This window comes from Mustelus asterias, chromosome 29, assembly GCF_964213995.1.
Source record: "Mustelus asterias chromosome 29, sMusAst1.hap1.1, whole genome shotgun sequence".
Classification (NCBI taxonomy): Eukaryota; Metazoa; Chordata; class Chondrichthyes; order Carcharhiniformes; family Triakidae; genus Mustelus; species Mustelus asterias.
The window spans coordinates 15302957-15318663 of NC_135829.1; the positions used below are offsets into that span (position 1 = coordinate 15302957).

The following is a 15707-nucleotide window of genomic DNA, read 5'->3' on the forward strand; positions in this document are numbered from 1 at the left end:
GTGTTGTTAGTTCTGGGGTTGTTGTTGTTGGAACTGAAGTTGTTGTTAGTTCTGGGGTTGTTGTTGTTAGTTCTAGGGTTGTTGTTAGTTCTGGGATTGTTGTTGTTGGAACTGAAGTTGTTGTTAATTCTGGGGTTGTTGGTGTTGGAACTGAAGTTGTTGTTAGTTCTGGGGTTGTTGTTGTTAGTTCTAGGGTTGTTGTTAGTTCTGGGATTGTTGTTGTTGGAACTGAAGTTGTTGTTAGTTCTGGAGTTGTTGTTGTTAGTTCTAGGGTTGTTGTTATTTCTGGGGTTGTTGTTGTTGGAACTGCAGTTGTTGTTTCTTCTGGGGTTGTTGTTGTTGTTGGAACTGAAGTTGTTGCTGTTTCTGAGATTGTTGTTGTATCTGCAGTTGTTGTTGTTTCTGGGGTTGTTGTTGTATCTGCAGTTGGTGTTGTTTCTGAGGTTGTTGTATCTGCAGTTGTTGTTGTTGTTTCTGAGGTTGTTGTTGTATCTGCAGTTGTTGTTTCTGAGGTTGTTGTATCTGCAGTTGTTGTTGTTTCTGGGGTCGTTGTTGTATCTGCAGTTGTTGTTTCTGAGGTTGTTTTTGTATCTGCAGTTGTTGTTTCTGAGGTTGTTATTGTATCTGCAGTTGTTGTTGTTTCTGGGGTTGTTGTTGTATCTGCAGTTGTTGTTGTTTCTGAGGTTGTTGTATCTGCAGTTGTTGTTGTTTCTGGGGTCGTTGTTGTATCTGCAGTTGTTGTTTCTGAGGTTGTTTTTGTATCTGCAGTTGTTGTTTCTGAGGTTGTTATTGTATCTGCAGTTGTTGTTGTTTCTGGGGTTGTTGTTGGTGAAGTGGAATTTGTGGCTTGTACTGTAATTGCGGTTGCTGCTGTACTTTCTGTGTTAACCACCGTTACCAGGGTACCTGCTGGAAAACCATTGGGTAGATATTTATTCAATTTGCCGTGTGAGGCAGGATTCCCAATCATTGATCCAGTTATTCCGCTCAACACATTCATCCCGTTAGGATTCTCTTTCAGATAGAGGCAGCAATAGAGAGGAATAGAGAGAGGACACAAACCCTGAGTAAGTGAGTGAGTGAGTGAGTGAGTGAGGTGAATGAGTGAGGTGAGTGAGGTGAGTGAGTGAGGTGAGTGAGTGAGTGAAGTGAGTGAGTGAGGTGAGTGAGTGAGTGAGGTGAGTGAGTGAGGTGAGTGAGTGGGGTGAGTGAGTGAGGTGAGTGAGTGAGTGAGTGAGGTGAGTGAGTGAGGTGAGTGAGTGAGTGAGGTGAGTGAGGTGAGTGAGTGAGTGAGTGAGTGAGTGAGGTGAGTGAATGAGGTGAGTGAGTGACTGAGTGAGTGAGGTGAGTGACTGAGTGAGTGAGGTGAGTGAGTGAGCAAGTGAGTGAGGTGAGTGAGTGAGGTGAATGAGTGAGGTGAGTGAGTGAGGTGAGTGAGTGAGTGAGGTGAGTGAGTGAGTGAGTGAGATGAGTGAGTGAGGCAAGTGAGGTGAGTGAGTGAGGTGAGTGAGTGAGGTGAGTGAGTGAGGTGAGTGAGTGAGTGACTGAGTGAGTGAGGTGAGTGACTGAGTGAGTGAGTGAGTGAGTGAGTGAGTGAGTGAGTGAGTGAGCGAGTGAGTGAGGTGAGTGAGTGAGTGAGGTGAGTGACTGAGTGAGGTCAGTGAGTGAGCGAGTGAGCGAGTGAGTGAGCGAGTGAGTGAGGTGAGTGAGTGAACGAGTGAGGTGAGTGAGTGAGTGAGGTGAGTGAGTGAGTGAGTGAGTGAGCGAGTGAGTGAGTGATTGAGCGAGCAGTGAGCGAGTGAGCGAGTGAGTGAGTGATTGAGTGAGTGAGCGAGCGAGCGAGTGGGTGGGTGAGTGAATGAATGAGTGACGCGAGTGAGCAAGTGAGTGAGTGAGGTGTGTGAGTGAGAGAGTGAGTGAATGAGTGAGTGAGTGATTGTGAGTGAGTGAGTGAGTGAGTGTGAGTGATTGAGTGAGTGAGAGAATGATTGAGCGAGTGAGCGAGTGAGTGAGTGTGAGTGCGTGAGAGTGAGTGAGCGAGTGAGCAAGCGAGTGAGTAAGTGTGAGGGAGCGAGCGAGTGAGTGAGTGAGTGAGAGTGAGTGAGTGAGTGAGTGAGTGAGCGAGTGAGCGAGTGAGTGAGTGAGTAAGTGAGTGAGTGTGAGTGAGTGAGTGAGCAAGTGAGTGAGCGAGCGAGTGAGTGAGTGAATGAGTATGAGTGAGTGTGAGTGAGTGAGCGAGTGAGTGAGTGAATGAGTATGAGTGAGTGAGTGAGAGTGAGTGAGTGAGTGAGTGTGAGTGAGCGAGTGAGTGAGTGAGTAAGTGAGTGAGTGAGTGAGTGAGTGTGAGTGAGTGAGTGAGTGAGTGAGCGAGTGAGTGAGTAAGTGAGTGAGTGAGTGTGAGTGAGTGAGTGTGTGCGTGAGTGAGCGAGTGAGTAAGTGAGTGAGTGTGAGTGAGTGAGCGAGCGAGTGAGTGAGCGATCGAGTGAGTGAGTGAGTGAGCGATCGAGTGAGTGAGTGAGCGAGCGAGTGTGTGAGTGAGCGAGTGAGTGAGTGAGCGATCAAGTGAGTGAGTGAGCGAGCGAGTGAGTGAGTGAGTGAACGAGTGAGTGAGTGAGCGATCGAGTGAGTGAGTGAGTGTGAGTGAGTGCGCGAGTGAGTGAGCGAGCGAGTGAGCGAGCGTGCGAGTGAGTGAGCGATCGAGTGAGTGAGTGAGCGAGCGAGTGAGTGAGTGAGTGAGCGAGTGAGTGAGTGAGCGAGTGAGCGAGTGAGTGAGTGAGCGATCAAGTGAGTGAGTGAATGTGAGTGAGTGAGTGAGTGAGTGAGCGATCGGGTGAGTGAACGAGTGAGTGAGTGAGCGAGTGAGTGAGTGAGTGAGTGAGCGAGCGAGTGAGTGAGTGGGTGAGTGAGTGAGTGAATGAGTGAGTTTGAGCGAGTAAGCAAGCGAGTGAGTGTGAGCGAGTGAGCGAGTGAGTGAGTGAGTGAGCGAGCGAGCGAGTGAGTGAGTGAATGAGTAAGTGAGTGAGTGAGTGAGTGAATGTGTGAGTGATTGAGTGAGTGAGTGAGCGAGGGAGTGAGTGGGTGAGCAAACAAATGAGTGAGTGAACGAGTGAGTGAGTGAGTGAGTGAATGAGTGAGTGAGTGAGTGAGCGAGTGAGTGAGTGAATGAGTGAGTGAGCAAGCGAGTGAGTGAGTGAATGAGTGAGTGAGTGAGTGAGCAAGCGAGTGAGTGAGTGAATGAGTGAGTGAGTGAGCGAGCGAGTGAGTGAGTGAGTGAATGAGTGGGTTAGCGAGCGAGTAAGCAAGCGAGTGAGCGAGCGAGCGGGCAAGTGAGTGAATGAGTGAGTGAGTGAGTGAGTGAGTGAGCGAGTGAGTGAATGAGTGAGTGAGTGAGTGAGTGAGCAAGCGAGTGAGTGAGTGAACGAGTGAGTGAGTGAGCAAGCGAGTGAGTGAGTGAATGAGTGAGTGAGTGAGTGAGTGAATGAGTGAGTGAGTGAGCAAGCGAGTGAGTGAGTGAATGAATGAGTGAGTGAGTGAGTGAGTGAGCGACCGAGCGAGTGTGTGAGCGAGCGAGTGAGTGAGCGAGCGAGCGGGCAAGTGAGTGAATGAGTGAGTGAGTGAGTGAGTGAGCGAGTGAGTGAGTGAGTGAGTGAGTGAGCGAGTGAGTGAATGAGTGAGTGAGTGAGTGAGCGAGTGAGTGAATGAGTGAGTGAGTGAGTGAGCAAGTGAGTGTGAGTGCGCGAGTGAGTGAGCGAGCGAGTGAGTGAGTGAGGTGAGTGAGTGAGTGAGTGAGGTGAGTGAGTGAGTGAGTGAGTGAGCGAGCGAGTGAGTGAGAGAGTGAGCGAGAGAGTGAGTGAGCGAGTGAGGTGAGTGAGTGAACGAATGAGGTGAGTGAGTGAGCGAGTGAGTGAGTGAGTGAGGTGAGTGAGTGAGTGAGCGAGAGAGTGAGTGAGGTGAGTGAGTGAGCGAGCGAGTGAGTGAGGTGAGTGAGTGAGCGAGTGAGTGAGCGAGTGAGTGAGTGAGTGAGTGAGCGAGTGAGTGAGTGAGGTGAGTGAGTGAGCGAGTGAGTGAGCGAGTGAGTGAGTGAGTAAGCGAGTGAATGAGCGAGTGAGTGAGTGAGTGAGTGAGTGAGCGAGTGAGTGAGTGAGTGAGTGAGTGAGCGAGTGAGTGAGTGAGTGAATGACTGAGTGAGTGAGTGAGCAAGTGAGTGTGAGTGCGCGAGTGAGTGAGCGAGCGAGTGAGTGAGTGAGCGAGTGAGTGATTGAGCGAGTGAGTGAGTGAGTGAGCGAGTGAGTGAATGAGTGAATGAGTGAGTGAGTGAGTGAGTGAGCAAGTGAGTGAGTGGGGGGGTGGGGGAGGGCGGGTACGGGGAGTTGTGGGGGGGTGGGGGAGGGCGGGTACGGGGAGTTGTGGGGGGTGGGTGAGGGTGGGTATGGGGGGTTGTGGGGGGGTGGGGGAGGGCGGGTACGGGGGGTTGTGGGGGGGTGGGGGAGGGTGGGTATGGGGGGTTGTGGGGGGTGTGGGAGGGTGGGTACGGGGGGTTGTGGGGGGGTGGGGGAGGGTGGGTACGGGGGGTTGTGGGGGGTGGGGGAGGGTGGGTACGGGGGGTTGTGGGGGGTGGGTGAGGGTGTGTACGGAGGGGTGGGTTATTGGGGAGATGGCGTAAGGAGGCACATCCCTAAACTCTGCTACATGCCCCCCCAGGGGAAGGGAATCAACCTCAAATCAAAGCCTGGCGTTTGTCAACGGCCCTGCAAGAAGCACCTGGGTCAAGCTGGCATGTAGATGGCATTGACTTTGAACTGAAACCTCCTGAATGTCAGGATGGAGGGGCCGGAGGCAACTGCAGATACCCCACTTGTAGAAACGGGGGCGAGGTGGGGCGGCGGGGGGGGTGGGGGGGGTTAATGCTGAGGGCTGGGTACTTGCTGAAGGCATTGCTGAGTAAGTTTGGTTGGACTTTGGTGAATGGTTGACTCAGCCAGAAGAGGGACTGTTTTGAGGCCATTCATTGGGTACAGGGACACCTTAAAGCCTCTGACCAGGCCGGAATTTCATCAGGTAACCTGAAAGAGGTGTGGGACACCTGCACTGCTCCATTCCTGTGGGGAGATGGACGATCAGTCAGTGTTTATCCTTCAGACAAACAGTGGTCCCAACCATATGGTTCTCCCAGTTCTTTAACCTCGCTTTGCCGCAACCTAATTTGTCTAACCAGCTCCTAAACGCTGACATGGTCTCTCTGCGAACCACTAACTCCGAGAGCGTATTTCACTGCTTAATAATTCATCGTGTCAGGATAATCTCTCCTGCTCACTCTTCCCTGGTATCTCTTACTCTGGAATGCGCTGCCAGATTCGATAACAACTGCTTAAAGTGTGTCTCTGAAACGGAAAGGACTCTCGGGAAAGGGCACAGATGCGTTGGTGAGCACCTCAAAGGGACAGATGGGCCGAATAGCCTGTTTACTACATGGACTGCAGGAATGAGATAGAGAATCTGGTGAACTGGTGCGGCAACAATAATCTCTCCCTCAATGTCAACAAAACAAACGAGATTGTCATCGACTTCAGGAAGCGTAAAGGAGAACATGCCCCTGTCTACATCAACAGGGATGAGGTGGAAATGATCGAGAGCTTCATGTTTTTAGGTGTCCAGATCACCAACAACCTGTCCTGGTCCCGCCACACTGACGCTATAATTAAGGAAGCCCACCAACACTTCTACTTTCTCAGAAGACTAAGGAAATTTGGCATGTCCGCTACGACCCTCACCAACTTTTACAGATACACCATAGAAAGCATTCTTTCTGGTTGTATCACAGCTTGGTATGGCTCCTGCTCTGTCCAAGACTGCAAGGAACAACAAAAGGTCATGAACGTAGTCCAGCCCATCACGCAAACCAGCCTCCCATCCATTGACTCTGTCTACACTTCCCGCTGCCTCGGCAAAGCAGAATCAAGGACCCCACACACCCCGGACATTCTCTCTTCCACCTTCTTCCGTCGGGAAAAAGATACAAAAGTCTGAGGACACGTACCAACCGACTCAAGAACAGCTTCTTCCCTGCTGCCATCAGACTTTTGAATGGACCTGCCTTATTAAGTTGATCTTTCTCTACACCCTAGCTATGACTGTAACACTACATTCTGCACTCTCTCATTTCCTTCTCTGTGAAGGTATAGCACGCAAGAAACAATACTTTTCACTGTATACTAATGCATGTGACAATAATAAATATTCATCAGATATTAACCTATGATCTTTCTCTACACCCTCGCTCTGACTGTAACACTACATTCTGCACCCTCTCCTTTCCTTCTCTATGAATGGTATGCTTTGTCTGTATAGTGCACAAGAAACAATACTTTTCACTGTATACCAATACATGTGACAATAATAAATCAAATCAAATATTAACCTATGATCATTCTCTACACCCTGGCTATGACTGTAACACAACATTCTTCCCCCTCTCCTTTCCTTCTCCCCTATGTACTCTATGAAAGGTATGCTTTGTCTGTATAGCGCGCAAGAAACAATACTTTTCACTGTATACTAATGCATGTGACAATAATAAATCAAATCAGATATTAACCTATGATCTTTCTCTACACCCTAGCTCTGACTGTAACACTACATTCTGCACCCTCTCCTTCTCTATGAACGGTATGCTTTGTCTGTATAGCGCGCAAGAAACAATACTTTTCACTGCATCCCAATAAATCAAGTTGAAAGACAGCAGCCTTTTCTATGTCTCAGGCCCTCCACCCCCAGGGTGGGGGTCACCATCAGGGGGACCAGAACATCCCACCGGCGGGAAGGATCGCAAAAGTTTAGCATAAACGTAACAAACTTCGGGATTCATTTGCTCCCCGTTCCTGCATGTTCTGGATTTATTATTGCACAGGGTGGCTTTCTTACTTGTGACGAGCAGCAGGAGGTATGGAATCAGTAGACCCATGATCCAATCTTTGGGTTGACACGTGGAGGTTCTAGAAGATAAGAACAAGAATACCATTTGAATTTTTTTGCCCAGTCCCACCAGCCACCATCAGTCCTTAAAGGATTAACATAACCGAGTTTGCAATGATTAAACACAAGGCAATTCTTTGGAGGTTGGTAGAAATATAACTTTGCAAATGGCTCAGTTTAAACACCTTTCCTTTCGTAAGGAATGAATGAGGTTCTTGTTGCAATATCAATTTTATGACTGGAAAAACAAATGAGACATCAGCTTTCACAATCTGTGCAACTTGAATGTCATTCCCAGTTGCGGAACAGGTTTATTACTGTTTATACATGTCTTCATCACCGCAAACAAAAAATAGTTAAGTAAATAATAGAAATCTGGGGAGGCACAGTAGCTACAAAAGGTTGTGAATGTAGTCCAGTCCATCATGTAAATTAGCCTCCCATAAGACATAGGAGCAGAATTAGGCCACTCGGCCCATCGAGTCTGCTCCACCATTCAATCATGGCTGAAATTTTCCTCATCCCCATTCTCCTGCCTTTTCCCCATAACCCCGACCCCCTTATTAATCAAGAACCTATCTATCTCTGTCTTAAAGACACTCAATGACCCGGCCTCCACAGCCTTCTGCGGCAAAGAGTTCCACAGAGTTCCATCCATTGACTCTGTCTACACTTCCCTCGGTCAATATCTGTGTGGAATCTGCACGTTCTCCCCGTGTCTGCGTTGGTTTCCTTTGGGTGCTCCAGTTTCCTCCCACACTCCAAAGATGCGCAGGTTAGGTTGATTGGCCATGATAAATTGCCCCTTAGTGTTAGGGGGACTAGCAGGGTAAACACGTGGGATTATGGGGATAGGGCCTGGGTGGGATTGTTGTCGGTGCAGACTCGATGGGTCGAATGGCCTCCTTCTACATTGTATGTATTCTATGATTCTATTATTCCATCTACACTTCTTGCTGCCTTGGAAAAGCAACCAGCATAATTAAGGACCAGACATACTCTCTTCCACCTTCATCCTTCAGGAAAAAGATACAAAAGTCTGAGGTCACGTACCAACCGACTCAAGAACAGCTTCCTCCCTGCTGCCATCAGATATTTCAATGGACCTACCTCGCATTAAGTTGATCTTTCTCTGCACCCTAGCTATGACTGTAACACTACATTCTGCACTCGCTCCTTTCCTTCTCTATGAACAGTATGCTTTGCCTGTATAGCGCGCAAGAAACAATACTTTTCACTGTATGCTAATACATGTGACAATAATAAACCAAATCAAATCAAAATCAAATCAGTGGTTAGCACTGCTGCCTCACAGTGCCAGGGACCTGGGTTCAACTCCAGCCTCGGGTCACTGTCTGTGTGAAGTTTGCACATTCTCCCCGTGTCTGCGTGGGTTTCCTTCGCGTACTCCGGTTTCCTCCCACAATCCCAAAGATGGTTGGGTTAGGTCGATTGGCCATTAAATTGCCCCTTAGTGTCAGGGGGGTTAACAGGGTAAATCTGTGAGGTTGCAGGAAGAGGGCCTGATTGTGGTCGGTACAGACTCAATGGGCTGAATGGTCTCCTCCTGTACTGTAGAAATTCTAGAAAATGTTAGAGACACTCAGGTGGCACCTGTGGAGAGAAGTGGAGTTCTGCATTCATCGTGGACCCAAATGTATGGATTTCATATTTGATGAGACTTTGTAGAAATGGAATTGTTATTTTTAATGGAGTTACTGGGTGAGATTTTGCGGCTGCGCTCGCCCCGAAACCATAAAATCCCACCCGAGGTCAACGGACATTCCCACCGTCCGACCCTCGTCCACTACAATCCCTGTGGCGCGAGGGGCAGTAGAATTCTGGCCTTTGTTTTAGGGCCATTTTGGTTTCTACTTCAGATTTCCAGCATCTTGCTTTAAGAAATGGTTCGGGGTGAATTCTTCCCTTACCTTGTTGGACTTGGGTTGGCCAAGTGTAGTCAACAAGGTGTTCGTCGCAAACTTCTCTGGGTATTAGTCTGAACTAGATCCAAGCAGATGTAAAAGGTGATGGGGTTTGCTTCAAATCTCCTTCCTCTCTTGCAGTGAATTGTCTGACCTCGATTCAGTGCTTCCTTATGGCTGTGTGTTTGGGAAGTCTATGCTATTTGGGGGGCTTTTTAATCACATGCCAATGTCATGCCATGTGTTTGCCCATTATCCCTGATGCTAAACGGGCTCTCCATTCGTAACGCCAGGCTTCTTAAAATTTTCATTCCTGATCCTCCATGGCATCCCCCCCTCCCCACCCCCCCTGGCAACCCCCTCCCCCCCGCACCCCCCCACACCGCCGCCCCCCCCCCCCTTCCCAACCCCCGCCACTGCACTATCTCTGCAACCCTCCTCCAGGTCATAACCATCCGCGATCTCCACCTTCAACTCTGGCCACTTGTATATCCCTGCTTTCAACTGCTCCGCCTTTGATGGCACGACTTTAGCTCCCTAAGCTCTGGAATTCCCTCAGCTTCCGTCGCTCTACGTCTTTAAGATCATTGAGTCATAGAATCCCGACAGTGTAGAAGGAGGCCATTCGGCCCATCGAGCCTGCACCGACAACAATCACACCCGGGACCTATCCCCGCAACCCTACTAATCCCCTGACATGAGGGGACAATTTAGCATGGCCAATCCATCTAACCCGCACATCTTTGGACACTAAGGGGCAATTTAACATGGCCAATCCACCTAATCTGCACATCTTTGGACACTAAGGGGAAATTTAGCATGGCCAATCCATCTAACCTGCGCATCTTTGGACAATAAGGGGAAATTTAGCGTGGCCAATCCACCTAACCTGCGCATCTTTGGACAATAAGGGGAAATTTAGCGTGGCCAATCCACCTAACCTGCGCATCTTTGGACAATAAGGGGAAATTTAGCGTGGCCAATCCACCTAACCTGCACATCTTTGGACAATAAGGGGAAATTTAGCATGGCCAATCCACCTAACCTGCACATCTTTGGACAATAAGGGGAAATTTAGCATGGCCAATCCATCTAACCTGCGCATCTTTGGACACTAAGGGGAAATTTAGCGTGGCCAATCCACCTAACCTACACTCATCTTTGGACACTAAGGACAGTTTAGCATGGCCAATCTACCTGACCTGAACATCTTGGGATACTATGGTGCAATTTAGCATGGCCAATTCACCTAACCTACACATCTTTGGGCACCAAAGGGCAATTTAGCATGACCAATCCACTTAGTCTGCACATCTTTGGACACTAAGGGACAATTTGATTTTGATTTGATTTTATTTGATTTGATTTATTATTGTCACATGTATTAGCATACAGTGAAAAGTATTGTTTCTTGCGCGCTATACAGACAAGGCATACCGTTCATAGAGAAGGAAATGAGAGAGTGCAGAATGTAGTGTTAGAGTCATAGCTAGGGTGCAGAGAAAGATCAACTTAGTGCGAGTTAGGTCCATTCAAAAGTCTGACGGCAGCAGGGAAGAAGGTGTTCTTGAGTCAGTTGATACGTGGCCTCAGACTTTTGTATCTTTTTCCTGACGGAAGAAGGTGGAAGAGAGAATGTCCGGGGTGTGTGGGGTCCTTGATTATGCTGGCTGCTTTGCCGAGGCAGCGGGAAGTGTTGACAAAGTCAATGGATGGGAGGCTGGTTTGCGTGATGGACTGGGCTTCGTTCATGACCCTTTGTAGTTTCTTGCAGTCTTGGGCAGAGCAGAAGCCATTCCGAGCTGTGATACATCCAGAAAGAATGCTTTCTATGGTGCAACTGTAAATGTTGGTGAGAGTCGTAGCTGACATGCCAAATTTCCTTAGTCTTCTGAGAAAGTAGAGGTGTTGGTGGACTTTCTTAACTATAGTGTCGGCATGGGGGGACCAGGGCAGGTTGTTGGTGATCTGGATACCCTAAAAACCTGAAGCTCTCAAGTTTTCCACTTCGTCCCCATTGATGTAGACAGGGGCATGTTCTCCTTTACGCTTCCTGAAGTTAATGACAATCTCCTTTGTTTTGTTGACATTGAGGGAGAGATTATTGTTGCCGCACCAGTTCACCAGATTCTCTATCTCATTCCTGTACTCTGTCTCGTCATTGTTTGAGATCCGACCCACTATGGTGGTGTCGTCAGCAAGCTTGAAAATCGAGTTGGAGGGGAATTTGGCCGCACAGTCATAGGTGTATAAGGAGTATAGTAGGGGGCTGAGAACACAGCCTTGTGGGGCACCGGTGTTGAGGATGATCGTGGAGGAGGTGTTGTTGCCTATCCTTACTGAGTTTGGAGATGAGTTTCATAGGAATAATAGCTCATTATTAGCATGGTTAATCCACCTAACCTGCACATCTTTGGGCACTAAAGGACAATTTAGCATGGCCAATCAACCTAACCTACACATCTTTGGAGTGTGGGAGGAAACCAGAGCACCTGGAGGAAACCCACGCAGACACGGGGAATATGTGCAGACTCCACATAGACAGTGACCCGAGGCCGGAATTGAACCCGGGTCCCTGATGCTGTGAGGCAGTAGTGCCAACCACTGTGCCACCGTGCTGCCCACGGTGCTTCCTAAAATCTCTTTGATCAAACTCTTCGGGTAGGATTTTAAGGGAGGGTAGTGAGTGAACAGTACTTGCCATCCCATGAGTCAGCGTGTAACAAGCTATCGCCAACACGCGACCTCCCACTGCCATTTTGGACTCACTTCAGCATTGGTTGGCAGTGGGCGTACTTGGAAGGTAGTCTCATCCATGAGGTTGGCCAACAGATCTCCAACCGGGCCAGGCATAGCGCCGCAGAGGCCAAAAGTGGTACTGCAGCGCTCTCCCTGGAGCTAAGTCCCAGGGGTGTTTGAAAGGCAAGTCCCGGCGTCCCGGGACATGAGGGTAGGGGAGGTCTTGGTAGGAAGCAATTGCAGAGTCGGGAGGGGGTTCGGCTAATGGGGGAATAAGTCAAAGTTCCAAGGTCCCGGGGGGAGGGTGCCCCAACTCTGAGGGGGCCTTCAGACTGAAGCTTCCTCCTCCTTTCCCGCCCCAGATGGGGAAGAGTATTTTAGTCGGTTTCCCATCCTACTCACACCCGCTTCCGCCAACCTAAAAATTTAGGCTGGGAGGGAAGACTTCAGGGCATTAATATAGGTGATCATTCTCAAAACCGGTGCCCCACAAGGCTGTGTTCTCAGCCCCCTACTATACTCCTTATACACCTATGACTGTGCGGCCAAATTCCCCTCCAATTCGATTTTCAAGTTTGCTGACGACACCACCATAGTGGGTCGGATCTCAAACAATGACGAGACAGAGTACAGGAATGAGATAGAGAATCTGGTGAACTGGTGCGGCAACAATAATCTCTCCCTCAATGTCAACAAAACGAAGGAGATTGTCATCGACATCAGGAAGCGTAAAGGAGAACATGCCCCTGTCTACATCAATGGGGATGAAGTGGAAATGGTCGAGAGCTAGGTGTCCAGATCACCAACAACCTGTCCTAGTCCCCCCATGCGGACACTATAGTTAAAAAAGCCCACCAACGCCTCTACTTTCTCAGGAGGCTAAGGAAATTTGGCATGTCCACTACGACTCTCACCCACTTTTACAGATACACCATAGAAAGCATTCCTTCTGGTTGTACCACAGCTTGGTATGGCTCCTGTTCTGCCCAAGACCGCAAGAAACTACAAAGGGTGATGAACAAAGGGTTGTGAATGAAGTCCAGTCCATCACGCAAACCAGCCTCCCATCCATTGACTCCGCCTACACTTCCCGCTGCCTCAGAAAAGCAGCCGGCATAATCAAGGACCCCCACGAACCCCGGACATTCTCTCTTCCACCTTCTTCCGTCGGGAAAAAGATACAAAAGCCTGAGGACACGTACCAACCGACTGAAGAACAGCTTCTTCCCTGCTGCCGTCAGACTTTTGAATGGACCTACCTCGCACGAAGTTGATCTTTCTCTACACCCTAGCTATGACTGTAACACTACATTCTGCACCCTCTCCTTTCCTTCTCTATGAACGGTATGCTTTTTCTGTATAGCGCGCAAGAAAGAATACTTTTCACTGCATACTAATACACGTGACAACAATAAATTAAATCAAATCAAATCAAATCGAAAGGTCTGGGTCTCTTGCCCATGTCTACCCATCGAAGTGTGAAATTGTGTCTGGGTTTGTGTGGGTGGGTTCCCCCTGGGGGTGTGTGGCGGGGGGCAGTTCCTGTCTATTCAATTTTACACTCCCCCCCTCAAATTGTACAACAGGAATGCAAGCTTACAAGCGGCCACACTTTGAACACAATGACAAATTTATTTTTAGTGTATCCTCACACATTCATTCTGCTGTAATTTCCTTAACACAATCATGTGTAAAACAATGTATTTTGGAACAACAATTTCTTTCTAGCTTTGGTTCTGTATTCCCAGAAGAGGTAACATGCAGATGTAGAATCATAGAAACCCTACAATGCAGAAGGAGGCCACTCGGCCCATCGAGTCCGCACTGACCACAATCCCACCCAGGCCCTACCCCCACATATTTACCCAGTAATCCCTCTAACCTACGCATCCCAGGACTCCAAGGGGCAATTTTTAACCTGGCCAATCAACCTAACCCGCACATCTTGGGACTGTGGGAGGAAACCGGAGCACCCGGAGGAAACCCACGCAGACACGAGGAGAATGTGCAAACTCCACACAGACAGTGACCCGAGCCGGGAATCGAACCCGGGACCCTGGAGCTGTGAAGCAGCAGTGCTAACCACTGTGCTACCGTGCCGCCTCAATGTGAAGGAATTGGACTGACAGTTCAGTTGGGGTGTGGGGGAAGGGGGGGGGATGGTGTCACTTTGCAATAGCTGCCAAGAGGGGCGCTGAAACCAACTCAATCCCAGAACAGCAACCTGACCTGGAATCTTCCAGGTGAACTGGTATCACAGGTGTTGCGATCTTTGACCTCAAGGTCGTTGCTGCATCGCTAATCGGTCAGTAAAGCTGATTGATCCGGCACCAAACGGAATCGCGTACAACAACTTTGTCAGGAATATTAACCTCTGCAAGCCGTTGGTTCCGTCCCGCAGAAGATAGATTGTTTTGCAAAGGCACGGTGCACCTATCGCACCTTAGACAGCACTCATTCCTAAGTCTACAATAAAACTTTACAACGGGAATGCCACTTACAAGCAGCCACGCTGTGATCACGATGACAAATTCTTTTTAGTGTATTCTCACACACTTATTTTTCCCATCTGGGGGAATGGTGGCACAGTGGGTAGCACTGCTGCCTCACAGCGGACCCGAGTTCGATTCCCGGCTTGGGTCACTATCCGTGTGGAGTCTGCACGTTCTCCCCGTGTCTGTGTGGGTTTCCTCCCACAGTCTGAAAGACGTGCTGGTTACCGTGGATTGGCCATGCTAAACTCTCCCTCAGTGTACCCGAACAGGCGCCGGAGTGTGGTGACTAGGGGATTTTCACAGTAATTTCATTGCAGTGTCAATGTAAGCCTACTTGTGACAAAATAGATAAACTTTAAACTTTAGTGGATTTCTGAGCTAATTAACAGCTCCCTAAACTGCTCTGTGAACACTCATTCTGTGTCCATCAGGTACTGGCTTTAGACTCGAACCCAAAGCTTCTGGTGATATCCACTACACTGCAAGATCTCCCAACAAATCAATGCATTATCAGACTTAACATGCACTTTTCCTGATGAAATTATATGAAATTCTAATATTGGTTACATATCCTGAATGAAAAAGTTAAAGTAAAAGTAAACTTTATTTATTAGTTACAAGTGGGCTTACATTCACACTGCAACGAACAGTAAGAAGTCTCACAACACCAGGTTAAAGTCCAACAGATTTATTTGGTAGCACGAACTTTCGGAGCGCTGCCCCTTCATCAGGTGAGTGATGCAATGAAGTTATTGTAAAAATCCCCTAGTCGTCAGCGCCCGGGGGATTTTCATAATACGCTCCGGCACCTGTTCGGGTACACTGAGGGAGAATTTAGCATGGCCAATGCACCCTAACCAACACGTCATTCAGACTATGGGAGGAAACCGGAGCACCCGGAGGAAACCCACGCAGACACGGGGAGGACGTGCAGACTCCACACAGACGCAAGCCGGGAATCGAACCCGGGACCCTGGCGCTGTGAGGCAGCAGTGCTAACCACTGTTGCCACTGTGCCACCCTCACATGTACCCTGTCGATATTCGGCCAACTGCTAAATCAAAATATACTTCAATTTAAAATTTAAGTTGATATTTAACTTTTCTTTTTAAATTGCTGAATCGGTGATGGAAAAAATAACACCTCTTACCTCAGCAGGCTAAATCCTTTCCAGAGGTCCAAATCTGTTCAATGATAAAGCAACTCTGCAAGCTAGGGACAGATCTCCAGTGCTATCTCCCCAAAATGATACTTGTTCCTTTGAGAAGGCAGGCTTATTATTTGCTGTAGGCTGAGTTTTACAAACAGGTATTGTCGGTGTCATGTTTCAGGCTTCATGACGTTGTCCTTTCTGGTCTTTCTCCTTTGGGCCTTTCAGATACTCAGCTAATCACCTTGGAATGCCAGCGAAACTGGTCCCACCACTCCCTGATGTTGACTGATTGCATTTTCTTTTTCAACAGGGCCGCCCAATTCTTTCAGAAGACATTTTCTCCTTAACCGGGTCTCCGTCAGACCGCAGGACCCTCCCCCACCCCGTCAACTCATTGGGCGATGTGTGGAATGTGTGGTACCC

At 48.7% G+C, this 15707-nt stretch overlaps 1 long non-coding RNA gene across 1 annotated transcript; it reads right to left on the bottom strand.

Annotated features, from left to right (window-relative positions):
* Positions 1-342: 342 nt before the first annotated feature.
* On the bottom strand, positions 343-15364 carry LOC144480453 (uncharacterized). The gene is made up of 3 exons (XR_013495667.1): positions 15282-15364; positions 6922-6992; positions 343-906 (listed from the first exon to the last, which is right to left on the bottom strand). It is a non-coding gene; the product is annotated as an uncharacterized LOC144480453 (long non-coding RNA).
* Positions 15365-15707: the final 343 nt, after the last annotated feature.